Genomic DNA, 20,739 nt, shown 5'->3' with positions numbered 1-20,739 from the left:
GCACCACAGAGCTGGAAATTGCGATAGACCTACCAATAGGAATGTGGATCCACAAATTGGTCAGTGGATTCCGTGAGGCAAAGGAGGAAGCTACGAGGATCCATCTGGACCTCAACCTGCAGATGGCTGAACTACGGTTAAAGGCGCAGTCATCCACGCCCCCGGAAGTTCGAGAACAATGCGCTGGCAATGTCCAAAAAGGGTTGGAAGAAATTGAATAGAGAGTGCAGAGCTATACCACTTTGTTGGAATAATCCTTCGAGGTCCTCACAGCCTTACAAGAGGACCCCTCCATACAGTGGTTGGAAACAGAAGCGCAGGAGCTACAAATGCAATATGGTAGTGTACACGGGATGGCGCAGACAGTAGTCCTGACTCAGTGGCTCACGTGGCTACAACAGGAAAAGGCATTGAAGGAGCAAGTGGATGCAGCGCGCCAAAAAGAGGCAGTACTTAAAGCACACATCCAACCTTGTATTGATGAGGCCTTCCTCATCACCGCTACCATCGAAGGAAAGGTAGCACAAATGAAATTATTGCATGCTCTCAGATAGGGATTTGCCCAGGACAGCGAGTATTCAGTCGAGCGGGTAGAGAAAATCTAGCAGATGGCAGAACAGTGTGTTGCGGACCTTCGCGTAGCTCAGGAACAGTTGGAATGGCTTTAGGCCAAGATCGTTGTAGAGTGACGCGAGACGAGTCACGATGATTGTGTTGGGGGGCTGTTGGGCAGTGGATCCCCCCACAGCAAGGTTTTTGGGGCTTAAAGCCTGAGTTTTGGTCAATATAATGTAAAGACCCCGCGAAATGCGAGTGCGGAGTGCGAGAATCTAGGATGAGTCATAGGGTTGTCTGCCCTAAAATAATGTAATTTAATGTAAAGTTGTGTTAGCCTACCCATGGTCCGTGGACCATGGGATTGTATAAATAGAGCGAGGCTCTAAGTGTAAAGATAGACATTGCCAAGAAAGTAATACATAGATGTGAAGGCATGGTTAGAGGATAGAAGTGGTTCTGAAGGTATTGGGTCGTAGTAGTAGGTAAAGGCTCTACATCTGAGTACGCAGAGGCCTAGTAGAGTCTACAGCTGAGTGCGTGGACCCCTGCAGTTGAGTGCACAGGGCGGAGTCGGGTCTGTATTGAACTGAAATTGAAAAGGATCATTAATAAAGCTAAGTTGATTTGGCATATTGTGCATCTATTTCGTAGATCTATATTTTGATGTTCAGCATTAATGATTTTTGTTTATCTATATGTGTGCACTTGTATGTATGTTTATGTATGAAAACTTCCTAAGTAATTAATGAACAGAACCTATCTAAGGAAGACTTGGGTAATTAATACTGGTCGCACTACGACTGGATCTGCACAAAGTCAGTCCCACAAGACGTAAGGAGCCCGCTAGTGCACATAATCTAGTAAGCGCAAAGGTTGAATCACGTACCTATCACCAATGTCAGACATCCCCAGGGTGCGGAAACCTAGTTCCAGCATCCTCCCATACTACTTCAGGTGAGACCTCAGTCCGTGCTCCACAGACTGTTGCTGAAATGGCCAGTAGTACTGTGATTTGCTTCGCTAAACTCACTCCTAAACCTGGGTCAAGCCCCATGTAGCCAACAGTTAGAGAAGCCAGCTGAAGAAATGGACCCGCATGAAATTGCTATCCGATAGCAAGGCTGTGAAGGGGTTACATGAGCTGATCAATACATGCACTGGCAAGGAAAATTCTACTGACAGACCGTGCGTAGTTAGAAAGCTTGGCAAGCATAAGGCAAGAACTGGACGTGAAATGAGACTCACCACACAAATAGGAGAATATGAAATGGACCAAGTTATCTTGGACCTAGTATCGGACGCGAACACTTTTCCGAAACAGACATGGGAGAGAATGGGGAGACCTACACTACAGTAGTCTTCGATTCATTAATAATGGCGAATCAGCTGAAAATCATCCCAATGGGGAGATTGTAGGGGGTAACATTTGATATTTGAAGGCGCAAGCGCACTAGCTGATTTTGAAGTGATAGAAATTGTGGATGACAACAATCCCTACCCCACGCTCCTTGGAATCGATTGGGTTACTGACATGAATGGGGTGATTAATCTAAAGAAGAGGAAGATGATATTTGAGAAGAAATATTTCCGCGTAGTAGTGCCCCTGGACCCGGCATAAGGACCGCGCTATACTAAACCAGTCCGCAATTATGAAAGTGACGACGATTTGGACTAGATCTATAAGATAATGGCGTGAGATCGAGACTGGGTGAATCTGACAACAGATGGACGTATTGCATGGGACCATGAAAGTTCCTGCATGTCAGATTCAGATGAAGAACTGGAGCAGTAGTAGAATCTACTACATGAAGTGTCTACATTGCGTTGTAATATGATGACCAACTCGTTGCGTTGTGTATCGTCGAAGGTAAGAAATCTTCCTTACTATGATGGTTTAACTGATGTTGATAAATTTTTGGATGCATTTGAGAGAGAAGTGCTAGAGAATCATCCCTTCCAGGCCCTGGACTGGGTGCTGTGCGCTACACCTGCAAGATGGTGGGGCACACACAAGGACAGTTTTGATGATTAGCACATATACAGAAAAATGATGAGAGTGCGGTTTGGTCACGCACAAGTGTGGCTAACAGAAAAGTATGATGGGAGAAATGATCCGCGCGACCATTTGGAAAATGGAATAAATCGTATGGAGCAAAGCCTCAGCCAAAGTGGGTACATCTTTTTTGTCATAATTTGGATGTTATATCGATGAATTGGTACTTGGAGATGGAACTCCACCATGGCACTGAAGAATGGGATGTTGTGCGCCAAGGATATTTTATGATGTTCAACTTTAAGGATGGGTTTGAATGTATTGATGAAGCATTGTAGGAGGTTAAGGCAGTGATCTTTAGGATATTGCAAGATCCTCTAGATTTGATTCAACCTGATTGGACTACCCAGCTGAGCCATGTGTTGGAGTGCTACAATGTAACAGCAAAAGAAGAAGATGAAGACCCGAGGAAGATTAATATCCCAGAGACTCGAGGTCACCGCAAAATTGAAGGACCGCAACTAGAGAACCCAGACATAATCAAGATGCTCAAAACTAGAGAGGTGAACATTGGCACGGAGGTAGAGCCAATGTTTGCAAAGATTGGGGCCTACTGGGACGATGCGATAGTCGATAAGGTTGTCAAACTACTCTGTGAATATCAGGATCTGTTCCCCAAGAATTTTTTGGATCTGAAAGGGATAATAGGGGACTTAGGTGTCATGAAGATCACTCTAAAACCGGACGCGAAGCCAGTTAAGAAAATACCTTACCGCCTCAATCCGAAGTATAAAGAAAGGGTCTGTTTGGAACTAGATAAAATGCTTGCAGCAGGTATCATTGAACCAGTGGAAGAATCTGATTGGGTTGGCCCAATAATAGTTCAGGAATAGAAGTAGAAGGATGAAATAAGGATATGCGTAGATCATAGGAAGTTGAATGACACCTGCGTGCATGATCCCCTCCCAACTCCGTTCACGTTGAGGTGCTAGATAATGTTGGCGACCAAGAAGCATATTCATTTAATGATGGGTTCTAAGGGTACCATAAGATCAAGATCACACCGGAGGATAGAAGTAAGACGACCTTTGCAACTGAGTGGGGATGCTTTCAGTACATTGTAATTCCTTTTGGGCTGAAGAATGTACCGGTGATTTTTTCACGCATAGTCATCATAGTGTTCAAGGACTTCATTCATAAATTTCTAGAAGTATACTTTGATGATTGGACAGTGTTTGGATTGGTAAAGCACCATGTGGCAAGTCTACGCTTAATGCTAGATACATTTCGGAGGTACCAAATCATGCTCAATCTAAAGAAATGTTTGTTCTGCATCCCTTTTTGGATCTTGTTGGGTCACATGGTATGCAGACAAGGCTTAATCGTATACCCTGCGAAGATCGTGGTCATAATCAATTTTGAGGTGCCAAGGAGTGTCAAAATTCTGTGCGCGATGCTGGGGCATATGGGATACTATAGGAAATTCATCAAGATTTATGCCCAGATCACCGAACCAATGGGAAAATTGTTAAAGAAGGATGTTACATTCTATTAGAATGAAGAATGTCAGAAGAGCTTAGATGTGCTAAAGAAGAAAATGGTCACCGCATCGATCCTGGTCTTCCCGGATTAGAAGAAGGAATTTCATGTGCATGTGGGTGCATCATGCATTGCGCTGGGAGTAGTACTGACACAGTCCAGTGAAGGGGACTTGGATCATCCTATAGTGTTCGCAAGTAGGAAGCTGTCCAAAGCCAATAAAAATTATTCCATGACAGAGCACGAATGATTAGCTATGGTGTACGTGCTCCATAAGTTGAGGCATTATCTATTGGGTGGACATTTTAAGATGTATATAGACCATTGCATTGAAATACCTGGTCAATAAGCCTGTGTTGGGGGGAAGATATGCAGGTGGTTGTTGTTGTTCCAGGAATATGATTTTGAAGTCATTGTGAAACTAGGACGATTGAATGCAGGTCTGAATCATCTATCACGCATTGAAACTAGAGAAGAGCCTACTAATTTGGAGGAAGGACTGCTTGAAGTGTAGCTCTTTGTAGTGCACATCGCAGATAGTCACTTTGAAGATATTATACACTTCCTAATGACAAGAATGGCTCCGGAAGGATATACAAGTCAATAGAAGAAGGAATTGGTGGTGTGCACGGTAGACTTCTCTATCATTGCAAGGCACTTGTACGAAATGGGATCGGATGAAATATTTCAACGTTATGTGCTAGAGTTTGAATGAAACAGAATCCTCGTTGAGGCTCATGGCAGAGACACGGGAGATCATTATGCAGGAAAAGCAACAGCACAAAAGATTCTACATGTTGGGTTGTGGTGGCCGACCTTGCATAAGGATTCAAAAGCATATTGTAGGGCATGCGATGCATGCCAAAGGACTGGTAGAACCTCGTGGAGGGATGAGCTACCATTGAATCCGTAGATATCATTACAACCCTTCGAGAAGTGGGTGATTAACTTTGTGGGACCAATTGAGCCTCCGAGAAAGAAGACGGGTGCGGAGTACATCATCACTGCTACTGAGTACTTAACCAGATGGGCAAAGGTACAACCTGTGAAGGGCTATACAGGCACAACAGCAGTAAATTTCATTTTTGAGTATGTATTGAAAAGGTTTGGGTGTCCAAATATTTTGATGAGCGATCGCAGTAAGAATTTTCTTAATGAAACGATGAGTGCACTAACGGAAGAATTTCAGGTTTACCATCAGAAAAGTACGCCTTATCATCTGCGGGCTAATGGGACGGTGGAAGCATTTAATAAAATATTGGAGAGCGCGCTAAAAAAGGTTTGAAATGCTCAAAGAAATGACTGGGATGTGCGCATACCCGCGGTGCTATGGGCTTATAGAACGACTTGCAAGAAGCAAACTGGAAAAACGTCGTTCAGGCTGGTTTATGGCATAGAAGCTCTGATGCCAATGGAGTACATTGTACCTAGTCTGTGTATAGTAGCATTCACAGGAATGGCAGATCACGGAGCCCTGGAGGAGAGGCTCATGCAACTAATAGAGCTTGAAGAGGATAGATTTCTAGTTGGATTCCATCAACAAGTTCAAAAGGAGTGCGAAAAGGCATGGCACGATCAGCACATCAAATTGTGCACCTTCAAAGTAAATGATTTAGTTTTATTATATGACAGCAAGTTTGATAAATTTCCATGAAAATTTAGGATGCATTGGTTGGGGCCATATGTCATCAAGGAGATTACAGATGGTGCAGCAATTCAGTTGGTAAATTTGAATGGAGAACCATTCCCAGGGAATCTGAATGGTATCCGATTGAAGCCATACATCAGTGATCCGACTGGATGACTACATGATGGAAGCACAGTCTTAGCGCTCCAGGAAGCTGAAAGGAGGTGCGGGACTATAAACTACATTGCCTGGGTTGTGGAGTTGCATGATTGGGCAACTGCACGGAACAAAGGAATGTCACAGTGTCAGCAGAAACACACAGGGAGCTACGTTATCGAAGAAGGGACCACTCATGGCAACCAGAAAATGACCATTATGGTCACTATTCATGATTTGATAATGAAAAAACAGTTAAATGGAGCGGGGGGCGACATTTAAGTCAAAATTTAAGGGCAAGATCCTTCAAAATCTGCCACCAATCTAGCATTTATGAACGAAATTTGGGGGGAACCGTCGAATTTGAATTCGAAAATGCCTATAAATTACAGGTGGCTGCCCAGCGAAGAACACTTGTCATTTTGAGAATTGAGGTGTTGAGCTCTCAGGCGCGTATGAACGATGAGAAATTTGAAGCTTTAATAGTGATTTCAGTGTTTAAGAGGTTGCCGAATGAAACACAGGAGTTTTTTACTAGCATCATGTCGGCGCCCACAGAAACCGTGAGTACTGGAGAAGCAATGACTGCTGAGGGAGCTACCTCAGAGGTAGAAATGGCAACTGAGGAAGCTGCCCTAGAGGTAGCAAGTGTCGAAGTACCTGCAGAGGTACCCAAATCCTCAAGATCGGTCAGGGTAGGCCTGCATTGTAGTGGTCCCCTATTCAATTATGAATGGCGAACCAATAAAAGATTTTGCCCACGGGGAGGTTGCAAAGGGTAACAGTTGATATTGAAGGCGCGAACACACAGACAGACTTTGAAGTGATAGAGATTGTCGATGATAGCAATCCCTATCCCATGTTGTTACGAATAGACTGGGCCATTGATATGAATGGAGTCATCAACCTAAAGAAGCAGAAGATGATATTTGAGAAAAAGTCACTACGTGTAGTAGTCCCGCTAGATCCAGCCGAAGGAGCGCGCTACACTAAGCCATTATGTGACGATGAAAGTGACGATGAGCTAGATTGTATTTACCAGATAATGACATGAGACCAGGATTGTGTGAATCCAACTGCAGATGGGATAATCTCGTGGGAGCGCGACAGCTCCTGTACTTCGGATTCAGACAAATAAGTAGAACGCTGGCAAAACTAGTTGCATGAAGTGACAATGCTGAGTTGCAACATGATGATTAGATTACTGCGTTGCGTAATGACAGAGGTAAGGGAACTGCCAACATATGCTGGAGTGACAGTGGTGGATGAATTCCTGGACAAATTTGAAAGCGCAGTACCGGAACAGCAATGGTACGGTGCACAACAATGGGCACTGCGCGCAACACCCGCACGATGGTGGAGTACACATCAGGAGATCGTTGTAAACTGGCGCAAATGTAGAAGGTGGATGCGCCTACGGTTTGGAAGCCCCCAACGTCGAACAAGAGCCGAGCAGCTAGGACGAAGCAGCTTGCACGCCCACCTGTGTCGTTGGGTACTGACATATGCTATGCAATCCACACAAGCACACCCCAAACTAAGGATTGAAAATCGGAACCAGACGAAGTAGTAGGAAAAGTGACGCGCACCACAAATGTTCCACGTAGAAGCATTCAGGAAGGTATGCGGGATCCTAGACAAGGTCCACCAAGCCAGACAAACTAATTGGGACCTGCACATACCAGCGGTCCGATGGGTCTCTAGGGCTATGTACAAGAATCTGAGCACCGAGACGATCCCAAAGATGTCGGGCAGAGTCGAGGCCATAGTTTTTGGCTGAAGGAATCCTCACATAGTTGGAACAGTATGTGGGGACCAGGATGAAGGAATTATGCAACTGCGCAAGGTCCAAGATATGCAGATTGAGGAAGCCATTTGATGGGGAAACCTTAAGTTTCGCGAACTCAAAGATCAGGTACGACTAAGGAAGAAAAGTAGGTTAATGAACGAAGAAATGAACAAATTGGAACTGAAATCACACAAGATAAACTAAGAATGACAAGACAAGATATGAGCGGTGATACTACTGCATTAGAAGATTTCCGCAGAGAATTTGTGGCCCGTCTACCATGGTTGCAACCAAACCTTACCAAACAAAGTAACCGGGGGAGCGCACCACATAAGGAAGAACGCACAGCGCTGACTGTCGCGACGGAAATTGGGGAGTGCCCGTGGACTATGCTAGAAATTCAATTGAAGCCTCGCATAGGTGAATTGAAGCCCCTAGACCCTGCATAAGGACCGTGCTATACTAAACCGGTCCGCGATTATGAAAGTGACGATGATTTGGACCAGAGTTATAAGATAATGGCACGAGATCGAGACTAGGTGAATCCGACAGTAGATGGACGTATTGCATGAGACCATGAAAGTTCCTGCATGTCATATTCAAATGAAGAACAGGAGCACTAGTAGAATCGACTGCATGAAGTGTCTACATTGCATTGTAATATGATGACCAACTCGTTGCATTGTGTATCGTTAGAGGTAAGAGATCTGCCTTACGATGATGGTTTAACTGATGTTGATAACTTTTTGGATGCATTTGAGAAAGAAGTGCTAGAGAATCATCGCTTCCAAGCCCTGGACTAGGCACTACATGCTACGCCTACAAGATGGTGGGGCACACACAAGGATAGTTTTGATGATTAGCGCGTATACAGAAAAATGATGAGAGTGCGGTTTGGTCACCCACAAGTGCAGCTAACAAAAAAGTATGATGGGAGAAATGATCAGCACGACCATTTGGCCAAAAGGACTAAAGCATATGGAGCGAAGCCTCAGCCAGAGTGGGTACATCTTTTTTGTCATAATTTGGATGTTATACTGATGAATTGGTACTTGGAGATAGAACTCCACCATGGCACTGAAGAATGGGATGTTTTGCGCCAAGGATTTTTTTGACGTTCAACTTTGAGGATGGGTTTGAATGTATCGACGAAGCGTTGCAGGAGGTTAAGGCAGTGATCTTTAGGATATTACAAGATCCTCTAGATTTGATTCAACCTGATTGAACTACCTAGCTGAGCCATGCACTGGAGTGTTACAATGTAACAGCAAAGAAGAAGACGAAGACCCGAGGAAGATTAATATCCCAGAGACTGAAGGTCACCGTGAAATTGAAGGACCACAACTAGAGAACCCATACATAACCGAGCCTCTCAAAACTAGACAGGTGAATATTGGCACAGAGGCAGAGCCAAAGTTTGCAAAGATTGGAGACTACTGGGATGACATAATAGTCGATAAGGTCGTCGAACTACTCCGCGAATATCAGGATCTGTTCCCCATGAATTTTTCGAATCTGAGAAGGATAATATGGGACTTGGGTGTCATGAAGATCACTCTAAAACTGGACGTGAAGCTAGTTAAGAAAATACCTTACCACCTCAATCTGAAGTATAAAGAAAGGCTCTATTTGGAGTTGGATAAAATGCTTGCAATAGGTATCATTGAACTGGTGGAATAATCTGATTGGGTTCGCCCAATAGTAGTTCAAGAAAAGAATTAGAAGAATGAAATAAGGATATGCGTAGATCTTAGGAAGTTGAATGACACCTGCGTGCATGATCCCTTCCCAACTTTGTTCACCGTTGAGGTGCTGGATAATGTTGGCGGCTAAGAAGCATATTCATTTACTGATGGGTTCTAAGGGTACCATCAGATCAAGATCACACCGGAGGATAGAAGTAAGACGACCTTCGCGACCGAGTGGGGATGCTTTCAGTACATTGTAATTCCTTTTGGGCTGAAGAATATGCCGGCGATTTTTTCATGCATAGTCATCACGGTGTTCAAGGACTTCATTCATAAATTTCTAGAAGTATACTTTGATGATTGGACAGTGTTTGGATTGGTAAAGCGCCATGTGACAAGTCTACGCTTGATGCTAGATACATGTTGGAGGTACCAGATCGTGCTCAATCTGAAGAAATGTTTGTTCTGCATCCCTTTTTGGATCTTGTTGGGTCACATGGTATGCAGGCAAGGCTTGATCGTAGACCCTGCGAACATTGTGGTCATAATCAATTTTGAGGTGCCAAGGAGTGTGAAAATTCTATGTGCGATGCTAGGGCATACAGGATACTATAGGAAATTCATCAATATTTATGCCCAGGTCACTAAGCCAATGGAAAAACTGTTAAAGAAGGATGTTACATTCTATTGGAATGAAGAATGTCAGAAGAGCTTAGATGTGCTAAAGAATAAAATGGTCACCGCACCGATCCTAGTCTTCCTGGATTGGAAGAAGCAATTTCATGTGCATGTGGGTGTGTCATGTATTGCACTGGGAGCAGTACTGACACAGTCTAGTGAAGGGGACTTGGATCATCCTATAGTTTTCGCAAGTAGGAAGTTGTCCAAAGCCGAGAAAAATTATTCCACGACAGAGCGCGAACAATTAGTTATGGTGTATTTTCTCCAGAAGTTCAGCCATTATCTGTTGGGAAGACATTTTAAGATGTATACAGACCATTGCATTGAAATAACTAGTCAACAAGCCTGTGTTGGGGGGGAAGATATGCAGGTGGTTGTTGTTGTTCCAGGAATATGATTTTGATTTCATTGTGAAACTAGGACGATTGAATGCAGGACCGAATCATCTATCACACATTGAAACTAGAGAAGAGCCTACTAATTTGGAGGAAGGACTGCCTGAAGTGCGGCTCTTTGTAGTGCACATTGCAAATAGTCACTTTGAATATATTATACACTTCCTGATGACAAGAACAGATCCGGAAGGATATACAAGTCAACAGAAGAAGGAATTGGTGGTGTGTGCGGCAGACTTTTCTAGCATTGCAAGGAACTTGTACAAAATGGGATCAGATGAAATATTGCGGCGTTATGTGCTAGAGTTTGAACGAAACAGCATCCTTGCTGAGGCTCATGGCGGAGTCACGGGAGGTCATTATGCAGGAAAAGCAACAACACAAAAGATTCTACATGCTGGGTGTGGTGGCCGACCTTGCATAAGGATTCAAAAGCATATTGTAGGGCATGTGATGCATGCCAAAGGACTGGCAGACCCTCACAGAGGGATGAGCTACCATTGAATCCATAGATATCATTACAGCCCTTCGAGAAGGGGGTGATTAACTTTGTGGTACCGATTGAGCCTCCAAGAAAGAAGACGAGTGCATAGTACATCATCACCGTGACTAAGTATTTAACCAGATGGGTAGAGGCACAGCCTGTGAAGGACTATACAGGTCCAACAGTAGTAAAATTCATTTTTGAGTATGTACTGAAAAGGTTTGGATGTCCGAATATTTTGATGAGTGATTGCAATACGCATTTTCATAATGAAACGATCAGCATGCTAATGGAGGAACTTCAGGTTTACCATCAGAAAATCATGTCTTATCATCCGTAGGCTAATGGGATGGTGGAAGCGTTTAATAAAATATTGGATAGCGTGCTAACAAAGGTTTTCAATGCTCAAAGAAATGACTAGAATGTGCACGTACCCATGGTGCTATGGGCTTATAGAACGACTTGCAAGAAGCTGACTGGACAAAAGGTTGGTTTATGGTGTAGAAGCTCTGACGCCAATGGAGTACATTGTACCTAGTCTGCATATAGTGGCATTCACATCAATGGCGAATCGCGGAGGCTTGGAGGAGAGGCTTGCGCAACTAATAGAGCTTGAAGAGGATAGATTACTAGCTGGATTCCATCAACAAGTTCAAAAGGAGCATGAAAAGGCATGGCACAATCGGCACATCAAACTGTGCACCTTCAAGGTAAATGATTTAGTTTTATTATATGATAGCAAGTTTGATAAATTTCCAGGAAAATTTAGGATGCATTGGTTGGGGCCATATGTCATCAAGGAGATTATCGATGGTGGAGCAGTTCAGTTGGTAAAGTTGAATGGAGAGCCATTCCCAGGGAACGTGAATGGTAGCCGATTGAAGCCATACATCGGCAATCTAGCTAGATGACTACATGATGGAATCACAGTCTTACCACTCCAGAAACCTGAAAGGAGGAGTGGAACTATAAACTACACTACCCGGGTTGTGGAGCTGCACTATTGGGCAACTGCATGGAACAAAGGAATGTCATAGTGTCAGCAGAAACGCGCGGGGAGCTACGCTATCGAAGAAGGGACCACGCAGGGCAACCAGAAAATGTCTGTTATGGTCACTATTCATGATTTGACAATGAAAAAATGGTTAAATGGAGCGGGGGGCAGCGTTTAAGTCAGAATTTAAGGGAAAGATCCTTCAAAATATGCCACCAATCTAGCATTTATGAACGAAATTTGGGGGGAAAGTTGGATTTGAATTCAAAAATGCCTATAAATTACAGGTGGCTGCCCAACGAAAAACACTTGGCATTTTGAGAATTGAGGTGTTGAGCTCTCAGGTGTGTATAAACCATGAGAACTTTGATGCTTTGATAGCGAGTTCAGCATTTAAGAGGTTGTCGAACGAAACATAGGAGTTTTTTACTAGCATCATGTCGATGCCCACAGAAATCGTGAGTGCTAGAGAAGCAATGGCCACTAAGGGAGTTGCCCCGGAGGTAGAAATGGTAGCTGAGGAAGCTACCCCAGAGATAGCAAGTGTCGAAGTACCTGCAGAGGTACGCAAATCGTCAAGATCGCCTAGGTCAAGGCCTACGCCAACCAAATAGGGTCTGAAAATGGAGAAAGATAAGCAGAAAGTGACACCTCCGGTGCACGTGTCACCCAGAAAACACCTGCAGAAGGAAAAGCCCACCGCATAGGAGAAGGGCAAGGTAGTTGACCTAGAACATGAAGAAGATAGTTAAGAAATCAATATGGGTGGGGAAGACATTGACATGGGGGCAAAGGATGTTGATGTTGAAGGGTCTGACCCTATCTCTAAACTGTGAGAATACATTCCTCCATGTTGATGCAAGGCAAAGGTCCCAAAGGACATTGATGAGAGCAAAGTCACACTACATACACTGTTGTTGTCGGACAAGATCGCATTTGAAGGACCACGCGTGATGTGTGTGTTATGTGGAATTTTGCATTTACGGGTAAATACAATTTTCCTAGGTGGGTAGCTACACCTAGAACAACATATTTAAAGCATTTATACTTTTTCTATAGAAGATAAATAAGACAAGGGACCTACTTGTTATCTTTTTCTTTCCCTTTGTCTCCTTTGTATGGCTATCATCACTCCTTCTCGAACTTAATCCACTCGATAAGTACCTGCAATCATAAACAAAGGACAAAAACAAATAAAAGCAAGAGATCTATCTACAATAAGCAAATTGAATCAGAAGCATTTACACGTATAATCATCATACATAAAGACAAGAATATGGGAAAAGGTGTAAACAGCTTTATTAAGTAGAAGGAAGAGTTACAACCATGAAGTCCGATCCAATGTCACTCCTCCAGCTTGAGTTCCATCCAACATCCCATCAAAAGCACAACACTCTGGTAGCATAACAATACTTGCTTATAGCATCAAACCTCACACCAACAGTATCTCCTTACAAATTCTCAAAGTCCAGCCCCTAATCACTATGATGAGTGCTTAATTTATAGGGAAATGGAGGTGGTTTTGTCATAAATTGGGCATTGAATGGCTTTCCAATTTGGGAGTTAGTTTCCATGGAGGAATGGATGAGAGGATAGGAGGTTATTTGATTCATTACCTATCCAATTTCGAGCTCATAGGAGCGGATAAGAGGTGGGAATCTTCTAGAATGGTCTAGAATGCAGGAATATTCCCAGAACCCTATGAAGATTTCGCTCAATCTCACTCAGCACAAGTCAAAGTGGGCCTAGGTGCTCTGTAGAGTAGGTTTGAATGGGCCTAAGTGCTCTGCAATGCACTTACCCATGACCAAGGCTGCATCGGTCCCTCAAGGAATCATTTCAAGATGTCTTTAGGCCATGAAACTCTTAGGAATGATGGCATTCAATGTGATGACCTGTCTAAGGCATGTAGCAACATAATTAGGGTTTGATGATCCTTAAAAGTACAGATCTAAATGATGGGAGTGATGTGCCCAAATAGACCTATAACATTTTCCCCCTAAAGCATGAAGTCAAAAATGATAATGTCGAGTGATATGCTTTACGATGTGATGAGGAGGTTCTGAAGCGGATGGTAACCTACATCAATTACAATACATAATATCATGATATTTTGGATTTTTTCATGAATCGCTAAGGGAAGGCATACCCATGCTCAACATATAAACTTTCGTTACATGTACATAGGTAGTCATCTACAGATATAGACCCTTGATGGGATGACCATCAGTGTAAAGCCATCATACAGATGATTTGGTACTTTCCTGAGATCGCAGCTCGGATGGATGAAACTAGATCCGGGGTCTTCTATCTCGTTCGATCGTTTGCTCAAGTACGAGTCTAACCATGTGAATATGTGATCTGGAGATGAACATGGGAATACACCGTCTGATTACCAGCCAATGATGTAAGTCGTTAACAGATGCGAGAGAAATCATCGATAATGATAATGATCCTCAAGGTACTATAGTACATTTTTCATGGTGTGAATGGATTTTTTGATGTCAAACACCATACAAAGTCTTTCGGTCGAAGGCCAATGATGTCAACCTATCGCCAGAAGTGAGAAACTTGCCATTGATGTATGCAAACCGTAAGGTACTGAAAGGGTGTTTCTAAGTCAACTTCATGGATAATGAGCTGATGTCGATAAGAAGCGACCTGTCACAGGAGGGCCTTGATGTATTCCACATCATGGACATGAAATGAGTGTAGTGATTTTTTAGAGACGGAATGTGACTGACGACACAAGGTTCAAGAATGGCGGTCATGAAAATGAAGGTTTATGAATACTGCAAAGGATGAATTTTAATTGAGTGACTTCTCTTGAACATGTCGGCGACACTGAATGAACTGGCAGCATTGACCCAAAACCAAAGTAATGGATGGTATGATAGACCATTGGTATGATAACCATCAAGCAAATAACCCAACCCAAATAGTCACAGAGATGAAGTTAAAGTGTCATGTTCAAGAGCGACCTGTTGCCATAAAGTGGTTTACCCCTTTTCCCATTTTCCCCAGTAATTGTTGACCAATACCTCTTTATTTTTTATCAAGCTTGAGGAGAATAACATATGCTTGTTGTATAATTTACCCTTCAGGTGAATCTATCGCTATGTGATGTTTTAACGAGTCTAGCGAAGGTGAAACTCAGTCTTGTCATGATGGACAAGTTTGTCGCTATTTGATGTTTTAACGAGTTTTGACGACAATGATAACACAATCCTTTTCATGTTTAGAGAGTTTGAAAAGGGACAAAAAGAAAACTCCACAAGTTCTTTTTCGTAATTTTGTCTCTCAAGTCCGAAAAAAACATAAAATAATATGAGAGAGAACCTATTAACCATGTTCGATCGACGTATTCCTTTTTCGTAAATAATCTATCTCAATCTGGAAAAGGGTTAAACTTATACTAAGTAGATGTCGTTTCCAATCCGTTAATGAGATGAAAAGGACAAGCGCTCAGCAATATTTTCATATTTCGAGAGTCTGAAAAGAGCTTAAGGAGGGCTCCAATTAGAGGAACGAGTGGTGTCTAGGATAGCAATTGGTTCTGATGATGTTGGAACTTCTCAAAACATGTTGATTTATGTGAAGATGCTAGCTAATAAGACCACTCATTGCAACTGTTCCTCAAAAAGGGTAAAACAACCAAGTGAAAGTGTATGATCGGCCAAGCAGATAATTACGATGGAAGGAAAAAAAACAAGGCTCATTTGACAGAAGAGGCTGATAGAATGGCAATCATGGGGGTTAAAATGGAGATAGGTTCATTTCTACACAGGCTTGAACCATAGGGAACTATGCTTGGATTTAATTTCATGTTTACACAAGCTTGAAATGAAAAACTATGCTTGGATTCAGTTTCATTTTTACACAAGCTTGAAACGAAAAAACTATGCTTGAAATTGGTTTACATGCCCCCAGCATGATGACTCAATTCTAGGTGCATGCCCCCAAAGCTTCATTGCATTCACCTAAGTAGACTACTCATGGCTATCAGGTGGATGGAATGAAGGTTCATTTATGAGATCAAGTGAAAGACTCAACTGGGAGTTTACGAGATCTAATCAAAGACTCGAATTGGAACTTTGCTCTAGGGGACCTTGTTTCATTTTTTAACGAGCCTGACACAAGACAAGGAACTCTAATTAGATTCCTTGTTTCATTTTTTTACGAGCTTGACACAAGACAAGGAACTCTGCTCTGATTCTTTGTTTCATTTTTTAACGAGCTTGAAACAACACAAGGAACTCTGCTCTGGGACCTGTTTCATTTTTTCATGAGGTTGACATAGTAAAAGAACTATCCTCATATTCCTCGTTTCATTTTTTAACGAGGTTGACACAAGTCAATGAACTATCCTCATATTCCTTGTTTCATTTTTTAATGAGGTTGACACAAGACAAGGAACTATCCTCATACCCTTCGTTTCATTTTTTAATGAGATTGACACAAGACCAGGAACTATCCTCATATTCCTTGTTTAATTTTTTAATGAGGTTGAAAAAATACAAGGAACTATCCTCATATTCCTTTTTCACGACCCATAAGAGGTCATGACTTTCAATAGGTTCTCATCAAATGGAAGAACAATGCTCTAGAAGGGATACAAAGCAAGGAATTGGTTAGAGAGGTCCAGTTCCAATGCCCCCAATACATAATGCACAACATCACGGAATTGATCATCAGTTGATGTAGGCATGGAATGGGTTGCCACAAGTCAATGAACTATCCTCATATTCCTTGTTTCATTTTTTAATGAGGTTGACACAAGACAAGGAACTATCCTCATACCCTTCGTTTCATTTTTTAATGAGATTGACACAAGACCAGGAACTATCCTCATATTCCTTGTTTAATTTTTTAATGAGGTTGAAAAAATACAAGGAACTATCCTCATATTCCTTTTTCACGACCCATAAGAGGTCATGACTTTCAATAGGTTCTCATCAAATGGAAGAACAATGCTCTAGAAGGGATACAAAGCAAGGAATTGATTAGAGAGGTCCAGTTCCAATGCCCCCAATACATAATGCACAACATCACGGAATTGATCATCAGTTGATGTAGGCATGGAATGGGTTGCCACATAATTGACCCGTGGTAGGGAAGATACCATTAGGACAAAAGGACCATTTAAGGAAGATGGTTGACTGGAAGCCATATTTGAACCAGGAAATGAAAGCTGGTCAACAGTGACAATTCTTCCTTCATGCGGTAAACACATCACTCAAAAGAGTATTGAAACAATAGCTCCCATGTCATAAACACAGTCATGCCCAAGAAGTAAATTGTAATCTAAAGGGCCTAGGACTACCATCACATTGAGATAAACAATTTTTCCTCCCAAAGTAATAAGCAACTGAGGAAGGATCCCTAATGGTTGGTTGGTTCCTCTGTTAAAATCCAATGGATTCTGGGTAATAGGCACAAGTGGCAATGAACTGAGTGCTTGACAAGCAGTGGAGGAAAGGATACTCACTGATGCACCTTCATCTATAATAGTGCCATGTACAATCATAGTACAAACCTATACTATGATCTTAAAAGGCACATAAGAAGGAAGACAACATCCTACCAGTTGATTCCAATCAAAGGAAATGACCAGACTACTTGGAGGGGGTACCGTAAGAATGGGAGAATTACCCCTAGTTACGAGAACAGGAGGATTTTCCTCCTGTCTTGATGGAACAGGAGGATTGCGCCCAAGCTCATTGGAATCTGAAGAAATGAAAAGAACCTGAGTGGTATCATATTCACTCTCTTTGGGAAAGGTACGATTAACTAAAGGTGAAATCGGGTCAACTATTTCCTCGATCTATGATTGGTCATGTATAGAATCATGGGATTCACATTCAGAGAGAGTAGGTTTAACCGACGATTGATTTGAGTCAGTCACTTTATCAACTAGTGTACGATTAAGGGAGAGTCTCATGTAACCAAATGGAAGTAGCTGCGGAGAAGCAGGACGATTATCCAACAATTTTTTGGCTTCATCCAAATAGGGACAAAGGTGAATGGGTTGATTCCCTTCACATAACTTATAGGGAAACTTAACTTTACCCTTCTTTCCATGAACTTTACTACCACTAGTTGATGGTGTGTCACCAGCATGATCTCCAAAAGTTAATGACACAGGACAATGTGAACGAGAAGACCATTCTTTTAAGATCTGAGGAATATCAAGACAATTTCGAAGAAGATGGTCTCCCATACGAATTTTGCATGGATATCGAACTTTGTGAGGCTTATCAGACAGTTTCTCATTAGAATTTGCGTTCGACGCAATGGTTGCTTGGTTTCCCCCCTACTGAATTTTCTTCTTCTTCTTCTTCTTCTTCTTCTTCTTCCCTTTCTTCTTCTTCGTAGCCACCTGGTTACTAGTACCAATACTTTCACCAGGCGAAGAGGAAGAAGGGGAGGAAGAAACAACCGAGGAAGAAGGCAAAGGGTCAACTTTAGGATCAATTGGAGGTTGATTTTGTCCAATTGGAGGAGTGCTCGATTGTGGAGAAATCATGACATTTTGAACCAAGGAGGTTTAAAACAACCATACTGGCAAGCCAGTGGTAAATCCTGGAAGGGATAATGTAGCCATACAAGGAGCACCAATATTTCTGAAAGGAGGTGTGAAGTAGGAAAGTGTTCCCTCTACAGACAGAGGCAACTCCTATAGCCCTAGAGTGTTTCTAGTCACAACAAAGACAAAACAACAATTGATTCCCTTAAATAGTCATCGTTGGATGCCTACCTCAAACCGGTGGTTGATGAAATTCTATTGCACTGCTCCAGCTTCCGTTTCCTTCTCCTTAATGAGCAATCAACCCGAAACACCACAAGAGAACAACAGAGAATGTAACCGAGAACAAAAATGATCTATTTACTCATAAAGTCAAGAAGTCATGAGCTACCAAGTAAATTACATACAAGACATAGGAAATCATCATTGGTTGTATTAATAATAAATCAAGAACAAAGCTTACAACCAAGTCTTGAAGTCACAAACCTTCTTAGAGGGTCCAGCCAGTATGTTTCTTTAAGCATTCACTCTCAAATATGGGTCTCCCGAACAACAATATCTCTCTCTCACTCACAAGCTTTAATGCAAGGTTAAGGGCACTCCACAACCTCTTACAACTATTTAGCAATCCCACACTTGTCACACTCACCCCAAAGCTATCTATCAAACTCAAATGCACTAGCAGCACTATACAACCAAAAGAACTAAAAGAGTTAAAAGAGCTATCAGATCATAGAAATGGCGAGTGATTTTATAGGAGAAGGAGTCTCCATGAAATGAGGGAGAGAGAGCTTATCCTCAAGGAAAGTTGCACAAGAGGCGGAACCACCATCCTAGAGGCGGAAAGGCAACCCAAACTAACCCAACAACCAGCTCTAGAAACATCCAGAAGGCCGACTATTTGAACTAATTCGCCAAATCTGGATCGTCGCAAGTCATGAACTGGGGACTAGCGATGACGTCGCAACGATACAGTGCATGATAGAGAACCATCACAGATTTTAAGGGTTTACTAGTGATGATGCAAGAACTTAGTAAAAAAGGGTCAATCTTCAGCATCAGAGAGCATTTGCTTAATCTTCTTACATGAGTGGGAAGATATGAACATGTTTATTTGACACATGACACAGCAGAGGGACTGAGATGAGGATAGTGACAAATTACTGTGTAATAGATTCCCCCTAAAGCATGAAGCCCGAGAGAGTGGGAGGGGTGAAATGCTTTATGAAACTGTCTGAACTAGAATATCACTGGGAAGAACCTACAAGCGCAAGTACAACTGATATCTCTAATAGTGAAATACATGTAGTCTAGGCATGGGCGCAGCCATCCAAAAGACATATGAAACTTGGTCTATGGTATGGACGTAGCCACCCAATTGACAAGACCATGATAATGATAAAGGTATGGTCGAAGCCATCCATGAAGACTCAAGTATGGTCACAGCCATCCATCTAAGAGTCATGTATGTAATCACGAACCAATCCACGCAACCCGAACATATGTAATCTTAGTCTGAGGTCTTCAAACCCAACCGATCATAGTACAAATTCTAGCATGCGAACAAATGTGCTGAGGTCGAGCATGATAGAAAGTCACTTGAGTATCGGTCAATGATGAAAATCATTAACAAGTGCAAGAGAAACCACCAATAATGCAAATGGCTCTCAAGGTACTATCCAGTACAATACACTAAGTGTGAAAAATGAGCTGAGGTCGAACACTCGTAGAATCACCCAATCGAATACCACTGATGAAAGTCTATCATTAGGCGTGAAGAACTTGCCATTGAGGCATGCAATCTCCAAGGTACCAAAGGGGATCTCTAGACCAACCGCCTGGATAATGAGCTGGTGTCGACAGGAGGCGATCCGTCATAGGAGGGCCATAATGTTTCCCCCATCAACGACACGAGATAAGGAACAAGTGGTAGATGGTGAAACAAAGTATCAGAGGAGGAGGTAAGGGTGTGAACTGTAGAAGGATTATACTCTTGAACATATCGGCGACACGACTCCAGAATGTGGCAGCATTTTGGTACCAAGGGATCGGAGGCTTGATGGAAACAACATGGATCAGATGGAATGAGGCAAAATGGCAACCCAAAAAACCTCGGAAGGCCAAATGACGATGTGTGGATATCCCAACCTGACAAGAAGCAAAAGTGTCGATGTTCAAGAGTGACTAGCTGCCGCAAGTAACCAATGATGACTTCCAAATTTCCCCCCACCATTGCTGGCGAGTACCCCAATTATTTTTGAAAACAAGCTTGAAGGGGATAGCATATGCTTGTAATATAAGTTTGACCT

Source organism: Pinus tabuliformis, chromosome 2_2, assembly GCF_031772625.1.
Source record: "Pinus tabuliformis cultivar Carrire ecotype Pingquan chromosome 2_2, CPIR1, whole genome shotgun sequence".
Taxonomy (NCBI): domain Eukaryota; kingdom Viridiplantae; phylum Streptophyta; class Pinopsida; order Pinales; family Pinaceae; genus Pinus; species Pinus tabuliformis.
This window is presented reverse-complemented; position numbering follows the sequence as displayed.